General features: G+C 46.7%; 1 long non-coding RNA gene across 2 annotated transcripts in view; it reads right to left on the reverse strand.

The window, feature by feature from the left end:
* The window catches only part of LOC134956894 (uncharacterized), a 68,555-nt gene that overhangs the window by 24,151 nt on the left and 28,677 nt on the right, over positions 1 to 15,727 (reverse strand). For both annotated transcript variants that reach the window (XR_010186272.1, XR_010186271.1), the window contains exons 2-3: positions 5,833 to 5,925; positions 907 to 942 (exon numbers count right to left, since the gene is read on the reverse strand). This is a non-coding gene — a long non-coding RNA (uncharacterized LOC134956894). The remainder of the gene's footprint in view (positions 1 to 906; positions 943 to 5,832; positions 5,926 to 15,727) is intronic.

A 15,727-nucleotide genomic window follows, 5' to 3' on the forward strand; every position in this document is an offset into this window, starting at 1 on the left:
CAAAATAGTGTGCTCCTGAAGCAGACACATGTTCATGAGGGTATAAAATGGGTAGAAGCACTGATTAGATCATTTGCTAATGGAATGGCTTGCTGTAAGAAGCTAACCGAGTTTGAAAAGGGGATCATCATAAGCTGTGCAATGTCATGTTTCCAGGTTGATGCTGGACTAGTATACAGAAAATTCCGTTACGCAGATGGACTGGCCTGATCTTTGGATGAATTGGAGAGATGTGTGCATTCTAGACCTACTCAACTTTCTATGCAAGGTGGAATAGCAAAACATAAAGCATGCTGTTGTTCAGAAACTTGTGGACAGTTTGCCAAGAATGGTGTCTGCAGTGATCACTGCATATGGTGGACCTACAAAGTGGTGATGTCAATAAAATCTTATTGACCTACAGATGTAGCCATGCTCATCTTAGTACGATGCAGTATGCTGCAACATGGTTTACTGCATCACAGTAAGATGAGCATGGCTATATCTGTATTTGCTGTCAGTGTCCAATCACTTTTGTCTACATAGTGTAGATTCAATAGTTCTTCTTATTCAACCTTTAACAAGTCCAGGTGCAAAATCTACTAAAGTTTGATTTTCGTGAGCCAAGGGATTTGGCATTCTGTTTCCATTCAATTTCCATTTGATTTACTAAGACCATATCGAATGTCAAATCGATTCTATTGCCAAATTCAACTCACATCCCAATAGAAATCGAATTTCTGAAAAACATCAATATTTTCCCATAGCTCAACATAGAATTGTCTTGTTTACTAAAGTTTGATTTAGAATCGAACTCCAAATCAAACTTCAAATCCCCAAATGTTTAGAATAATGTTAGGTAGGACATTGATAGTGTATGGCAGTGTGAAAGTAGTAATCCAAGGTTATGGTATATAGTGCACCTACCTGCACAATGCAAATCACCACCTGACTTAGAGAACCCTGGAAGATCAATTAAAGAACCATCAGCAGCTTCATGAGTCGCATAGTGCACATATTTATACTTATAGGCATCATACTTATTCTATTAATGTGCAATAGATAGCAGCAGAGCACAATATTAGGCAATTTGGCTGGAAAATATATAGAAATGACACGAGTGTTGTAACTGGCTATCCTGATTCAACCCATGATGCTTACATCCACAGCAGTTCATCCTTACCAGCAAAAACTCTTGTGGGACAAATGTCAGAGGGATGGTTGTTGTGTAAGATACCACTATGTGCTAATAATGCAGCTAGTTACTATATTGTTCTAATTTGTTCCCCTACCACCAAAAAAGGTTATTAAGGCTATGTTGCTCTTGACTTCTGACCCCATTGTCAAATCCACAAACTCCTGCTGAGCATTAGCATAAAGAGACACATACAGCCACCCAATCCATGACAGAATGCATATTTGTTTTTTGTTTTTTTAAAAGAATATTTGGAAGACATATTATTGTATCATTTGGCAAAAATGTTCAGTATTGTACTCTGTTGCCATCTATTGCATAATCGCGCATTAAATAAACCACTCCCTACCATGCAGAGGGTTTTTTTTATAGCAACAACTGACTATGGGGTATATTTACTAAAATTTCGTGTTTGTCCGATTTGTGTTTTTTTTCTAAGTGGCAACACGGGAATTTACTAAGCACAAATCTCGGCAGTGTTTGGGCAATTTGTAATGGTTTTCACGGCTAAGTTCAGAAATATGAATGAATAGACCATCAGTCAAACATGGCTGTTTGTTCATGCAACATGGGAATTTACTATTCATTCGTATTTGGGTGTTAGTTTCTGAATGCTCTATTGCGATCATTTTTTTTAACGAATCATTAAAAAAAGCAGCAAAAAAAAAGACCTGCTTTTTCCAGGCGAGTTTGGATAATCATGCACGGATCATTGAGATCTGTGCATGGTTATCTATGGGAACGGACATGTTCCCCCTCCTAAGCATAACCAGCCTCGGGCTCTTTGAGCCGGTCCTGGTTGTAAAAATACGGGGGGGAAATTGACAGGGGTTCCCCCATATTATAACAACCAGAACCGGGCTCTACGCCTGGTCCTGGTGCAAAAAATACAGGGGACAAAAGACGTAGGGGTCCCCGGTATTTTTACCACCAGCACCGGGCTCCACTAGCCAGAGAGATAATGCCACAGCCGGAGAACACTTTTATATTGTTCACTGCGACCGTGTCATTACCCCCCCCAACTAGTCACCTCTGGCCGGGGTACCCTGGAGGAGTGGAGACCCCTTAAATCAAGAGCTCCAGCCACCCAAGGGCCAGGGATGAAGCCCGAGGGAGAATGGGAGGCTGATAGCTTTTTGTGTAAAAAATAGAATATTGTTTTTTTTTTTCCAGAACTACAAGTCCCAGCAAGCCTCCCCCACAAGCTGGTACTTGGAGAACCACAAGTACCAACATGCGGGGGAAAAATGGGCCCGCTGTTACCTGTAGTTTTACTACAAAAAAATACCCAAATAAAAACAAAACACACACACCTTGAGAGTAACATTTTATTAAACATACATGCACACTTACATTCATACATACTTACCTATGTTGACACGAAGCAGTCGGTCCCCTTGTCCAATAGAATCCTGGGGTACCTGTAAATAAAATTATACTTACAAAGAATCCGGGGTAGATCGGTACTCTTCTTATAAGTTATAATCCACGGACTTGTAAAAATAAAAAAATGAAAACCCGAACCACGCACTGAAAGGGGATCCATGTTTACACATGAATCCCCTTTCCCCATCTGGCAGGACCCCCATGACTCCTGTCAAAGAGGGTCCCTTCAGCCAATCAGGGAGTGCCACGTCATGGCACTCTCCTGATTGGCTGTGCGCTCCAGAGCTGTCAGTCAGGCTGCGCACTGTAGATATAATGTAGCACATAGGCGCTCCATCTTATCCAATGGTCGGAACTTTGTGGTCTGCGGTAGACCGCGAGGTTAAGTGGGGCCAACCACAAGAGTGACCCCACTTAACCTCGCGGTCTACCGCAGACCGCAAAGTTCCCACCATTGGTGGTAAAAATACGGGGGACCCCTACATCTTTTGTCCCCCATATTTTTTGCACCAGGCGCAGAGCCCAGTGCCATTTGTTAAACTATGGGGGAGCCACTGTCAATTTTCCCCCCGTATTTTTACAACCAGGACCGGCTCAAAGAGCCCGAGGCTGGTTATGCTTAGGAGGGGAGACCCCACGCAATTTTTTTCTGAATTTTTAACACTTTAAACACTTTTTTTAAGGTACACAATGAAGCCCTGCACGGATCTCACAGATCCGTTCGGGATTCATTGTGTTTTGTCAGGCAGTGTTTTACTAATCACTCCCGTAAAACACTGCCTGACATTACGAATCACATCGACATCGGAAAACACGAATGTGGCAAACTCTGCAGCTTAGTAAATTACCGTATCAGGATTCAAAAAGTTGCAGTAAAATGCACCCGATAAAAAATGAGTTTAAACACAAGACAAATCGACTCAAACACGAATATTAGTAAATATACCCCTATGTGAGCACAGAAAATGGGAGGCAGAAAGGCAGATTAGGGCTAAGCGTATTGCCAACAATTTCAGCTGTAAATATTTTTTTCAAAATTAATCATCAGTTTTCATGTATAAAACAATGTAAAGAGAGAGCTTCCCCCCCAAATCGATTTTTAATAAATAAGGAATTTTTCAAAAAAGTTTAGAAACTTAAATGGAATCGATTTCAATCGATTTTGAAGATTCATAAAGTGGTTTTCAAAATCAAATTTGAGTAAATATACCCCAAAGTGTTAATAGGAACAGGTGCCTACATGGGTGGGGGTGTTTGTTGAGAGTAGTGAACAAACAGTACAGAGTGTAGGCAGTGTTATGTTAATCCAGTGGTTGAAACATCAGCAACTCACTTCAGGAGGGGAGACCATAGGGAAACCACATCAAGTAAGACAAGTTCAGCAGGGGTATGGGACACCGGCCTTTCGTAAGAGTGGACATCCACAATCCACTACCACTGGATTCACATACAACTGCCTACACTCTGTACTGTTGGCTCATTTATCCCATTAATATAAGGTGTGTGTGTTGTTGTTTATAAAAAGTTGTTTGTTGCAATTCCTCCTTTTTACTTCTGGAAATCCTTTCCTCCTTAATATTATCCATTTCTTGCTGATTTGTTTTCATGTTTTGCGTGGTGACTGTAAAACAGCTGCATGTTTGTTATTTATATCAGTGATTTCTCTACTATATTTTATAATGGTCAACCCAAAGTCCCTACTTGGAATTTAACACAAGCCTGTCTAGGTTTGTTAAATGATTGTGGAGAATTGAACATCAATGTTTGGGTTTGTTTAAACTAGAGATTAGTGGGTTCAGTTCTCCGAGAACTGAACCCACCCGAACATTGAGATGTGAGCCATGATCCGAGCCTGGCTAGGTTTTTTTTTGCCAGCTTCAGATCCAAAAGTAAGGCAAAGCATCATCATCCCACTGTTGGATTCTCGCAAATTTTGGATCCTATATAAGTCCTTGTGCATTGGTGCTATCTTCACTCCGGCATTGGAGATTGTACAGTGTAAATGTGTTGCCTGTCTGTGCTGTGCTATTTGCTATTTTTGGGGGGTTGAGGGCTTTCTGAACTTAAAGAAGGAGCTGCTGTGGTACTTTGGTGTACACAAGGGTCTGCTGCAGGGGTGGTCTGTCCATAAAACAGGTGTTTTGGGTGTCCATAAACTGGGGCTGTACAGTGTACATGTACTGCCTGTCAGTGCTGTGCTGTGTGCTATTCTTTAAGGGGCTGTCTGAAGGCAGAGGCTGCTGTGGTACTCTGGTGTACACAAGGAGCGGCTTCAGGGGTGCTCCGTCCATAAACTGGGGCTGTCTGACTGAAAGGGGCTGCTCTGTCTGTCCATCAAGTGCTGCGTCCTCCAGGGGTGCAGTGTGTGCTATAAAAAATACATATTTCTGACTCATTTGTGTAACATGGTTGGTGAAGTTAAACAGTGTGTAATAATATATATTTCTGTCTCATTTGTACGACACTGTAACTGCCGGTGTGTGATACAAAAAATAATAATACATATCTTTGACTCGTTTGTGCGACACTGTTGGTGAAGCTAAACCACGGTGTGTAATAATATATATTTCTGATTCATTTGTGCAACACTGTAACCACCAGTGTGTGATATAAAAAATAATACATATGTGTGACTCATTTGTGTGACACTGTTGGTGAAGCTAAACTGCAGTGTGTAATAATATACATTTCTGGCTCATTTGTGCGACTCTGTAACCACAGTGGGTGATATAAAAAAATAATATATATATTTTTCTGACTCATTTGTGTGACACTGTCAGTGACGCTAAACCACAGTGTGTAATAATATATATTTCTGACTAATTTGTGCAACACTGTAAGTGCAGTATGTGTGACAACACCCAGTCAGTTATCTTGTACTGTTGAGTTAGCAATCCAGGCGCTGTTATTAGGCTGCCTCTAGATGTGTTCTCATCTATCTTGCCTCAATATGCCATGCAGCAGGAGATGCCTGGTGTGAGTGAGCTGACAGGTCCTGTGCAACTCCATTAACGCAGGGTGACTAGAAGGCTATTTATGGAGAGTCTAATAAATTACATGTACAGTATATGGACTATGTTGAAAGTTAAACATATTTTTGTTTGACGATTTTGCATGTACTCATACGCCATTACATTGCTGGGTTTGCAAAATGTCCAACTTTTACAGCAAAATAGGACATTTTACAAACTCCTTTTAAACTTAGCTTCTATTACATTCTGGCCAAAGACTGATATGTAATGGTACCCCTGTGTGTGAGAGTGCAATTGTACCTGCTTTCTTCGGTGTCGTTGGCGGCTTCAAGACCTCTCTCAACCTCTTCCTCAGGAGCCTGTGGCAGAAGAATGATCACCCCAAGGAGGACCCTGCAGATAAAGGATATGCAAATGGGTGGTGACAACACATTTATTTTCAATTCGGAGAAAGAAAAGTCACCATTTAATTTATATTCGAAAGCCATCTAATAAGTCAGCTCTATTCCAACCGACACCTTGCGGAACATCACATATAACTTGTATACTATGCATCAGTATTACCACATATCACTTGTTGAATAGGCTGTGTGTAGCGTTCTCCCGCTCCGTGCGGTTGGCAGTCAGGTCCCGACTCTCCCCTTGCGTCGTGCGGCTGGTGGCTCTCTGCTGGCGACACGGCTCTCATCAGCCGCTTCTACTGCCGCGATCGGTCTGCCTCTCCTTTTCGCGCCAACCCGCCTCCTCTTTTATAACGGATCCTCCTTCATCTTCCCACAAGCTGTCCAGCCAATCAGAGGAGATCTCGGGCCTCCCGCATTCTGATGTACAGCAGATGCCCCAGCTGTTAATAGGTACTGAAGATAAGGGGTTTTAACCCTAACAGCGTTCTTTACTAAAGCCTCTCAGGTACTCTGGCTGCCATTAGGACTGCATGACATGCAGCAGGGATATCCACACTGGGTATCACATGTTCCCTTGGTAGTATTATGCGTGTCCTCACGCGCTCTCTGCCAAAGTGACTTAACAGTCCTGAGTAACAGTCTTTTGATGACAACGTTCACCAATTAAAGGTAATCAAATTCAGCACGAACATATTTACATGTAGCACATTATACTCTATTCTCGGTAGCGCAAGGGCAGAACACCTTTAGTGCTGCGTTCTGACCTCCTGACACCGATTACAGTAGATTCGGTTTCAAAGTCAGAGATACCTGAAGAAAGACTCTGTCTGTCACTGGGTAGTTCATCATCTGATAACTCTGGGGTGAGCTGCTGGGCAATGGGGAAAGGTATGGTGCCCTCCATAAACATTAACAACTTAATTGGGTCATCTAGTGGTATCTCTCCCTGGGGCTCCCATCCCTCTGCCACAGGACTCCTCTCCCTCTGCGGTACAGATTTTTCGGAATTGCACAACTTCAGTTGGTCACGAGGTACAGTACTGAGTCGGCCGTCTTCTCCCTCGATCTGATACGTATACATGTCATCAGTCGGTACTCTGGTGATGGTATAAGGCACAGCCTCCCACATGGTGTCGAGTTTACTGGTTCTACGGTTTTTCTTTCTCCACACTCTGTCGCCTATCTGTAGAGGCACCGGCCGTGCGTTAGCATTGTAGTTTCTCTCTTGCCGGGCATGCACGACTTCCAGTCGCATTCCTACAACTTGTCTGGTGGTCTCAATGCGATGCTGGTGCTCTTGCACCCAGTCAGTTTGTGGAGCATTGGGTTCGTCTACCTGAGGAGTCAACTCCAGGTCCTTGGGGAGTCTGCATTGCCTCCCAAACATCAAATAGAAGGGTGTGAATTCTGTTGAATAATATTCCGTGTTGTTGTACAGGTACGTCATTTCCGGTAGGAGAGTGGGCCATCGGGCTCTGACTTCTGCCGAGAGACTTTGGAGCATCCCTATAATGGTCTGAATGGCCCTCTCGCATAGACCATTCCCCTGCGGGGACAGGCCATGGTCCTCAATTTCCGGCTTCCGTACATGGAACATAGCTGGTGGAATAATTGAGACTCGAAGGCCGGGCCCTTATCCGTCAGGACCCGATTGGAGTATCCGTAAGGCCGGATGAAATGCTTCATGAAAAGTTCAGCTGTCGTCTTCGCGGTTAGATCACGTGCGGGGACTACGACCAGGAAGCGGCTATAGTGGTCAATGATCGTGAGGGCATATTGGACACCGGTGGAGCTTGGTTCCAGCTTTATGTGATCTAATACCACCAATTTGCCCGGGCGGCTGCTGGGATTTGGGAGAAGGGGATTTTTCTAGGTGGCTTCGGCTGGGCGTTTCAGGTTGTAACTCACGCAGTCGCGGCACCAGCTCTCCACATCAGCCCGCATTCTAATCCAGAAGTACCACCTCCTCAGAGTGGCCTCCGTTTTCTGCGTCCCGAAGTGGCCGGACTGGTTGTGGTAAGCGGTGAGTAAGAAGCGAGCTTGTTCCTTTGGTACCATGATCTGATGAATGGGCTGTTGGGTCCCAGGGTCAAGACTTGTGCGAATGACAAGTCCCTGTCGGAGACTCAGACGATCATGGTGCCTCAATAGTTTAATTAACTCTTGATCTACGTTAATTCTCTCTACTCTGGTCAGCCGACAGTTTCAGCGGAGAAGCTCTTTGAGGTTCCGAATCACTGAACTTCCTTCTTGGATCGACTCCCAGTCAAATTCCCCTTTGTCTTGTAGACTTGGTTCAGGCGAGGGGTCTGTGGTAACAACAACAGTGTCGTAGGTGACCATACATCTTTGTGCTTTATGGGCCTTGAAGACCGGAGTCTCGATGCCTTCAGTCCAATCTCGTTCTTCTTCCTCAATGTCTGCTGTGGGCAAATGGGACAGGGCATCCGCGTTGCCATTGGATTTCCCGCTGTGGTATGTTACTGTGTAGCGGAAGTTGGGCAAGCGTGACAACCATCTCTGCTCCATTGTGCCCAGCCGGGCTGTGGATAGGTGGGCAAAGGGGTTGTTGTCGGTGACAATTACGAATGGGGTGGCAGTCAAGTAATTTCTGAACTTCTCCGTCACAGCCCAAATCAGGGCAAGCAGTTCCAATTTGAACGTGCTGTAGTTTTTGTTATTGCATTCTGTTTTCCTGAGCCCCCGACTAGCGTAGGCGATTACCCTTTCCCGGTCATCCTGCACTTGCGACAGCACAGCCCCCAGGCCTCGGTGGCTGGCATCAGTATAGACTTGAAAGGGATTCTCATAGTCATGGTAGGCCAGGAGGGGTGCCTCGACAAGTGACCGCTGAGCTGTTCGAAAGATACTTGGTGGTCCTCGGTCCATGCGACCACGGTCGTACTTCACCTCTCTTGGCCCGATTTTCCACGCAGGAGCTCATGCAGAGGGGAGGCCACTTTAGCAAAGTTCCCAATAAAGCATCGGTAGTAGCCGACGAACCCCATGAAGCTGCACACTTCTTTGACGGTCTTCGGTACTTGCCAATCGCGCACCACGCAAAATCTTCTGGGTCTGGCTTCAACCCCTCAGTGCTCACAATGTGTCCAAGGTATTGCACTTTCGGCTTCAGGAGGTGGCATTTGGACGGCTTCAACTTCAGGCCACAGCGAGCCAGTTGTACGAACAATCCCTCCAAGTGTTTCAGATGGTCCTCGTATGTTTTCGAGAAGATGATCATGTCATCGAGATACAGGAGGACCATCTTGAAGTTGCGATGGCCCAAGCAGTGTTCCATGACCCTCTGGAAAGTGGCAGGGGCGTTGAAGAGTCCGAACGGCATTCTATCCAATTCGAATAGGCCCATGGGGGTGGTAAAAGCAATTTTCTCTTGATCTTCTGGGGCCATCGGGATCTGCCAGTACCCGCTGGTCAAATCCAAGGTGGAGAAATAGACAGCGGTCTTCAGGGCAGTCAGGGGACTCCTCAATTCGGGGGAAATGGATATGCGTCCTTGTGGGTGATTGCATTCAACCTCCTGTAATCGATGCAGAAATGAAGGCTGACATCCTTCTTCTTGACAATGACCAGCGGGGCGGCCCACAGGCTGTGGCTCTCTGATCACGCCGGCCTCTTGCATCTCACTGATCATGGTTCGCACCGGTTGGTACATGGCCGGTGGGAGTGGCCTGTGTATCTCTTTAATTGGTGGACTAACTCCGGTGGGAATGTGGTGCTGCACCCCCTCTGCTCTACCAAAGACAGCTGGATGTTGGCTGAAATCCCCGGCATTCCTATATACGACTTGGATAACACCCTCTAGTTGATCTTCGGGTGTATCCGCATCTCCGAATTGAATCTCGTTCCACCAAGGGGTGTCTGTGGTGATTAGGCTGGACTGGCTGGTTATGGTTCTTTGTTGAGTTCCGGGCACGGTTCCTCCCAACACGTCTTGAAAGTCGACCAACACCACGCTGGCCACTGGGCAGTTCCGAAACAGCCGGATCGGGTAACTGTGTGGATTGAGTACCCGGACTGGAACTCTTCCACGTTCCACTCTCGCCAGTGTCCTGGCCACTGTAAATGGCTGCCAGCTTCGATGACAGCTTGGTAATCCCGCCCCCTGGTCCGATTCTAGCTTTACGCCATATCACATGTTCGGCATTGGGTCGAAGTATAATGGGTCGGCGGTCCGTGATTCTAGCCTTGCCCACTTCTCCTTTGGGGTTGGTGAACCGCTTGTGCCCCTCAAGCAGACACATCATCTGCTGCATCATTTTCCGGTCTCTCTGGGCCACTGTCTTCATCTCTATCCAGAGGTCCTCCACCAGATTGCCGGGGAAATTTCTTAGCACGTTCATCCCCAGGATGCCAGGGGGTAGTTGTTCATTACAGGAAGTCGTGATCAGGAAGCCTTGATGTTCTAGCCGTGCTTCGCCAATAGACAACTCGGACTCCCAATAGCCACGGAACTGAATTGGTTGGCCATTGCTGGCCAGTAGGCTGAGCCAGGTGGTAGGAGGTGTAACGATCTTGCTATCTTTCCAGAACTCGGTGAGCTGAATAGTCGTTACTTGGGATCCAGTATCTAGAAGAGCTGCCATTTCTATTCCGTTGACCCTGATCTTCAAGTGGGGGCACTTGCCCACGTATTGTGGCCACCATTCTGGTGCCGATGGACCTATTTGCAAGGTTCTTCCTAAGGGTCGGTCCCTCGCCTCGGGGGCCACGTTGTTTAAAGGCTCGACTTCACATTCGCGCTCAATATGCCCACTCAACCTTCAGCATCGACAAATGGGTCTCCCCTGTGCATCGAACTGATTGGTGGGGTGTCGTCCTGAGCCTCGCGGGACGTCCCATTGTCGTTTGTTTCGTCCACCTGAATCATGACGCCAGCCTCCGCATTTATTTTCGGCCTGTTCCAAGCGAATATCTCAGATTTCTTTCATCATCTGTTACGGCACTAGTGAGGGCTCAGACCGGATCTTGGCTGGCTTGGACCTGCTGAGTGGCGATTTAGTTTGGGCTGGCTGGGTTCGGGCATCACATACAGCTGTGCCTCTTCGCCCTCTTCATCCTCGATGAGTTCTGAGGTCGCCCCATATTCTGCGTCTGTGTTCTGATTCAACCCTAGTATGTCCATGGAAGTTTCTTTAAATTCTGGGCATGTGTAGTTGGGTTTCTGTTTTCTCCACATTCTCAGCTGGGCCCTCGTTGTTTCACTCTTGGCTCCTTCAATAAACAGGTCCATCAATGTTTAGTCAACATATTTCACGTCCCTCAGAGCTCTAGCTTGGATTGCTCGCATCGCCAATCCCAGAGCAAAGTCTCGCAGGGATTCTTGCGGTCGTTGTTTTCAGGCATATAATCGCCCCTTCAGTTCTGCGATGGACTGGGAGTTATAGATGCTGGCCAGTTTTTTTAGGAATCTTTCTGCCATCTTTCGGTCTACTTCCGACCATGATCGTGCCTCCCATAGCGCGGACCCTTTTAACTGGCCGATGACAATCTCGGCCTGTTGTTCTTCGCTCAGCATGTATAACCAGAACATGGAGTGTAACTTTTCCTTGAATTCTCTGAATGAGCTGGTCCCCCAAACGGTTGTCCACCGAGTATGTGGGAAGCCAGGGGGCCCCGAAGTAGTACGGCATGGTGATTGGTGGCGTTGGTACTGTCGGCATTGGTACCGTCGGTATAACTGCCACTGGAGGTGCTGGGTTGGGTGTATCAGGCGCTCTCCCGCGGCTCGGGGTATAATCCACAGGCTGCGGTTGGTCTCCCGTATCTGGTGCATCTTGCGACTGTGACATCTCGCCGTTCACAAGGGTATCTGTAATCCTGTTCGGAGATGCTAAGTTGTAATGGTACCCCTGTGTGTGAGAGTGCAATTGTACCTGCTTTCTTCGGTGTCGTTGGCGGCTTCGAGACCTCTCCTGACCTCTTTCTCAGGAGCCTGTGGCAGAAGAATGATTACGCCAAGGGGGACCCTGCAGATAAAGGATATGCAAATGGGTGGTGACAACATGTTTATTTTCAATTCGGAGAAAGAAAAGTCACCATTTAATTTATATTCAAATGCCGTCTAATAAATCAGCTCTATTCCAACCGACACCTTGCGGAACAACACATATAATTTGTAGAGATGTGCACCGGAAATTTTTCGGGTTTTGTGTTTTGGTTTCGGTTCCGCGGCCGTGTTTTGGATTCGGACGCGTTTTCCCAAAACCTCTCTGAAAATTTTTTGTCGGATTCGGGTGTGTTTTGGATTCGGGTGTTTTATTTACAAAACACCCTCAAAAACAGCTTAAATCATAGAATTTGGGGGTCATTTTGATCCCATAGTATTATTAACCTCAATAACCATAATTTACACTCATTTTCAGTCTATTCTGAACACCTCACAATATTATTTTTAGTCCTAAAATTTGCACCGAGGTCGCTGGATGGCTAAGCTAAGCGACACAAGTGGCCGACACAAACACCTGGCCCATCTAGGAGTGGCACTGCAGTGTCAGACAGGATGGCACTTCAAAAAAATTGTCCCCAAACAGCACATGATGCAAAGAAAAAAAGAGGCGCACCAAGGTCGTTGTGTGACTAAGCTAAGCGACATAAGTGGCCGACACAAACACCTGGCCCATCTAGGAGTGGCACTGCAGTGTCAGACATGATGGCACTTCAAAAAAATTGTCCCCAAACAGCACATGATGCAAATAAAAATGAAAGAAAAAAGAGGTGCAAGATGGAATTGTCCTTGGGCCCTCCCACCCACCCTTATGTTGTATAAACAGGATATGCACACTTTAACGAACCCATCATTTCAGCGACAGGGTCTGCCACACGACTGTGACTGAAATGACTGGTTGGTTTGGGCCCCCACCAAAAAAGAAGCAATCAATCTCTCCTTGCACAAACTGGCTCTACAGAGGCAAGATGTCCACCTCATCATCATCCTCCGATTCCTCACCCCTTTCACTGTGTACATCCCCCTCCTCACAGATTATTAATTCGTCCCCACTGGAATCCACCATCTCAGATCCCTGTGTACTTTCTGGAGGCAATTGCTGGTGAATGTCTCCACGGAGGAATTGATTATAATTCATTTTGATGAACATCATCTTCTCCACATTTTCTGGAAGTAACCTCGTACGACGATTGCTGACAAGGTGAGCGGCTGCACTAGACACTCTTTCGGAGTACACACTGGAGGGAGGGCAACTTAGGTAGAATAAAGCCAGTTTTTGCAAGGGCCTCCAAATTGCCTTTTTTTCCTGCCAGTATATGTACGGACTGTCTGACGTGCCTACTTGGATGCGGTCACTCATATAATCCTCCACCATTCTTTCAATGGTGACAGAATCATATGCAGTGACAGTAGACGACATGTCAGTAATCGTTGGCAGGTCCATCAGTCTGGACCAGATGTCAGCACTTGCTCCAGACTGCTCTGCATCACCGCCAGCGAATGGGCTCAGAATTCTTAGCCTTTTCCTCGCACCCCCAGTTGCGGGAGAATGTGAAGGAGGAGCTGTTGACGGGTCACGTTCTGCTTGACTTGACAATTTTCTCACCAGCAGGTCTTTGAACCTCTGCAGACTTGTGTCTGCCGGAAAGAGAGATACAACGTAGGTTTTAAATCTAGGATCGAGCACGATGGACAAAATGTAGTGCTCTGATTTCAACAGATTGACCACCCGTGAATCCTGGTTAAGCGAATTAAGGGCTCCATCCACAAGTCCCACATGCCTAGCGGAATCGCTCTGTTTTAGCTCCTCCTTCTATGTCTCCAGCTTCTTCTGCAAAAGCCTGATGAGGGGAATAACCTGACTCAGGCTGGCAGTGTCTGAACTGACTTCACGTGTGGCAAGTTCAAAGGGTTGCAGAACCTTGCACAACGTTGAAATCATTCTCCACTGCGCTTGAGTCAGGTGTATTCCCCCTCCTTTGCCTATAATGTGGGCAGATGTATAGGCTTGAATGGCCATTTGCTGCTCTTCCATCCTCTGAAGCATATAGAGGGTTGAATTCCACCTCGTTACCACCTCTTGCTTCAGATGATGGCAGGGCAGGTTCAGGACTGTTTGCTGGTGCTCCAGTCTTCAGCATGCGGTGGCTGAATGATGAAAGTGGCCCGCAATTCTTCGGGCCACCGACAGCATCTCTTGCATGCCCCTGTCGTTTTTTAAATAATTCTGCACCACCAAATTCAATGTATGTGCAAAACATGGGACGTGCTGGAATTTGCCCAGATGTTATGCACCCACAATATTGGTGGCGTTGTCCGATGTCACAAATCCCCAGGAGACTCCAATTGGGGTAAGCCATTCTGCGATGATGTTCCTCAGTTTCCGTAAGAGGTTGTCAGCTATGTGCCTCTTATGGAAAGCGGTGATACAAAGCATAGCCTGCCTAGGAACGAGTTGGCGTTTGCGAGATGCTGCTACTGGTGCCGCTGCTGCTGTTCTTGCTGCGGGAGGCAATACATCTACCCAGTGGGCTGTCACAGTCATATAGTCCTTAGTCTGCCCTGCTCCACATGTCCGTGTTAAGTGGACATTGGGTACAACTGCATTTTTTAGGACACTGGTGAGTCTTTTTCTGACGTCTGTGTACATTTTCGGTATTGCCTGCCTACAGAAATGGAACCTAGATGGTATTTGGTACCGGGGACACAGTACCTCAATCAAGTCTCTAGTTGCCTGTGAATTAACGGTGGATACCGGACACACGTTTCTCGCCACCCAGGCTGACAAAACATGAGTTATCCGCTTTGCAGCAGGATGACTGCTGTGATATTTCATCTTCCTCGCAAAGGACTGTTGGACAGTCAATTGCTTACTGGAAGTAGAACAAGTGGTTTTCCGACTTCCCCTCTGGGATGACGATCGACTCCCAGCAGCAACAACAGCAGTGCCAGCAGCAGTAGGCGATACACTCAAGGATGCATCGGAGGAATCCCAGGCAGGAGAGGACTCGTCAGACTTGCCAGTGACATGGCCTGCAGGACTATTGGCATTCCTGTTTAAGGTGGAAATTGACACTGAGGGAGTTGGTGGTGTGGTTTGCAGGAGCTTGGTTACAAGAGGAAGGGTCAGTGGACTGCTTCCGCTGTCATCCAAAGTTTTTGAACTTGTCACTGACTTCTGATGAATGTGGTCCAGGTGACGTATAAGGGAGGATGTTCCTAGGTGGTTAACGCTCTTACCTCTACTTATTACAGCTTGACAAAGGCAACACACGGCTTCACACCTGTTGTCCGCATTTGTGTTGAAATAATTCCACACCGAAGTGGTGATTTTTTTTGTATTTTGACCAGGCATGTCAATGGCCATATTCGTCCCACGGACAACAGGCGTCTCCCCGGGTGCCTCACTTAAACAAATCACCTCACCATCAGAATCCTCCTTGTCAATTTCCTCCCTAGCGCCAGCAAAACCCATATCCTCATCCTGGTGTACTTCAACAGTGACATCTTCAATTTGACTATCAGGAACTGGACTGCGGGTGCTCCTTCCAGCACTTGCAGGGGGCGTGCAAATGGTGGAAGGCGCAAACTCTTCCCGTCCAGTGTTGGGAAGGTCAGGCATCGCAACCGACACAATTGGACTCTCCTTGGGGATTTGTGATTTAGAAGAACGCACAGTTCTTTGCTGTGCTTTTGCCAGTTTAAGTCTTTTCATTTTTCTAGCGAGAGGATGAGTGCTTCCATCCTCATGTGAATCTGAACCACTAGCCATGAACATAGGCCAGGGCCTCAGCCGTTCCTTGCCACTCCGTGTCGTAAATGGCAT

The sequence above is a fragment of the Pseudophryne corroboree genome, chromosome 9, assembly GCF_028390025.1.
Source record: "Pseudophryne corroboree isolate aPseCor3 chromosome 9, aPseCor3.hap2, whole genome shotgun sequence".
Classification (NCBI taxonomy): Eukaryota; Metazoa; Chordata; class Amphibia; order Anura; family Myobatrachidae; genus Pseudophryne; species Pseudophryne corroboree.